This window comes from Frankliniella occidentalis, unplaced genomic scaffold, assembly GCF_000697945.3.
Source record: "Frankliniella occidentalis isolate FOCC.00 unplaced genomic scaffold, Focc_3.1 Scaffold1677, whole genome shotgun sequence".
Taxonomy (NCBI): Eukaryota; Metazoa; Arthropoda; class Insecta; order Thysanoptera; family Thripidae; genus Frankliniella; species Frankliniella occidentalis.
In genome coordinates, this window is record NW_026268777.1 from 5,010 (window position 1) to 7,070 (window position 2,061).

Below are 2,061 nucleotides of genomic sequence, written 5' to 3' on the forward strand. Positions count from 1 at the left end.
GGGGGGGGGGCGTTGGGCCCGTTGGGCCCCAGCAACAGAGAGGAGTGGCCAGGGCTCCGGCCGCTCCAACAACTCCCTGCCGCTCACAACTGATCCAGGAGGAGCGGCGGTCACCTTCCGCTCGCCGTGAAGGGCGCCGGGCGGCGCCGGGGCGTGCTGGCCGAGCCAGAGCTGCGCGGGGGCATGAACGTCACCCCTAACACCCAGGGGAGAGGGGAGAGGCGGGGGAGCCGGGAGAGTTCCGTTTCCTGGACAAGCTGTTCCCGCTGCGCGCCGCGCCGGCCTCCTCCGGGTGCTCCGCAGGCGCGCAGTGCCTTCCGCCGGCTCCGCGGCAAGGTCCCCGACGTCCCGCACTCACTATGCTCAGTATCCGCTTGCGAATGTGTCGGGGGGGGGGGAGGGGTATGAGCAAGCGGGTCCACCACTACTCCAACGACGCTGACCTCGGAGGGGGCGTGGTTGGGTCAGTCACCTTCATTGAGCAGTGCCCTACATTCTACATTACACATGTACTGGTGTAAGTAACAACAATTATAGGCATTTTAGATTATTTTCGTATTTTGGAATAGACGCGCTGGACAAAGACGAAATGCGGCTAGGCATTGGTGTGCGGGAGTGCGGCGGTCAGCAAGCAAGCCTCCGGCATGAGTAGAGCCCCCGCAGAAGCAGTGCCGCCAACGTCGACACTGACCTCTATTCGCATACAGTCGGTGCAACCCGCGAGAGTGGGCTGGGCGGCGCAACCGCCACCAAGCTTTGCAAAGCCACGCAGGGACGACACTTTTCGCCATGTAAGTATTTTTCATTCGTTCTACTTTCATTACCCCCCCCCTCCCCCTCTTTTCTCTTTCCTTTTTGCTTTTTTCAAAATTCCGCGCGGTCTCCAAGCTAAACACTCTAGCGCCGTGTCGGTCAGCAAACAGCGCGGTGGCCCCGCCTGTCGCTTCTTGTGAAGTTCGACAATGTCAGGTCGGCACAATCGATCCCCGACCGGGGCCTACATCGTGTCACGGTCTCCCCGCCCCGCCCCGCCCCGCCCCAGCCTGCGGTCCAGCCAGCGCAGGTCGAGTCCAGCCCAGCGGCGGTGGCAGCAGCCGCGACAGGGACTGTCACAACCCCGGGCCAAATCGCCGGCCGACATCTCGATCCCAATCTGTCGCGGTTCGCCCGCGGGGCCCGGGCGGGCGGGCGGCTGCGTGGCCACGCGGTGGCCACGGCGGCCAGGTGCCCCGCGGGGCTCCGCACCGCCGCGAAAGAAGAGCGCCCCGCGTTTACGCACACTTCTCCAACATCATTCAAAATTATTCAAATTTAGGGCTAAAAAAACGGCGAGCGCATGTCGTTTCAAAGCTGTTCGCACATGACGCCATGGCGACGGCGCGGTTCTCTCATGGGGTGGTGTGCTTTATTCTCGAGGCTGGTCAGGCCCAGGTAAGTGGAGTATTCGCCGGGCGGACGCCGCCGCCGGTTGGTGTGCGCGGGAGGCGCGCGGGTCGGTCACCATAGCAACAGGCTGCAGTACGGCATACGGTGGATTAATTAATCAAGGTCGGAGACGTCGTGGCGAAGCGGGCCGGGCCGGGCGGTGGCGCTGCGCCGTGCGCGTTGCGTGCGCCCGGGGGACGTGGTGCAAGACCGGCGGCGTGGTGCACAAGCAGGGCCTCCAGCAGGAGCAGCGGTGGCGGAGCGCGGCCAAGGCCGAACAATAACGACTTAGAATATAGATCCCGCTAAGCAGAAGGCAAAATCAGATTTAAAAAGACGAAAAAAAAACGTGGGAAAATAGTCGTGGTGTGATAATGAAAATTGTTGTGCAGGTGGGCGTTGCTTGTGTGGAGCCGCGGTGGCGCGGTGGAGATCAAGGCCCCCGCCTTCCCTGACCCGACCCCGCGCTATCAGAGCGACCCGCACCTGACGTCGAACCGCGCGACGCGTCAGACGGGACAGCGTGGCGTGGCGTGGCGTGGCGTAGTGTGGCGTGGCGTGGCGTGGCGTGGCGTGGCGTGGCGTGGCGTGGCGTGGCGTGGCGTGGCGTGGCGTGGCGTGGCGTGGCGTAGTGTG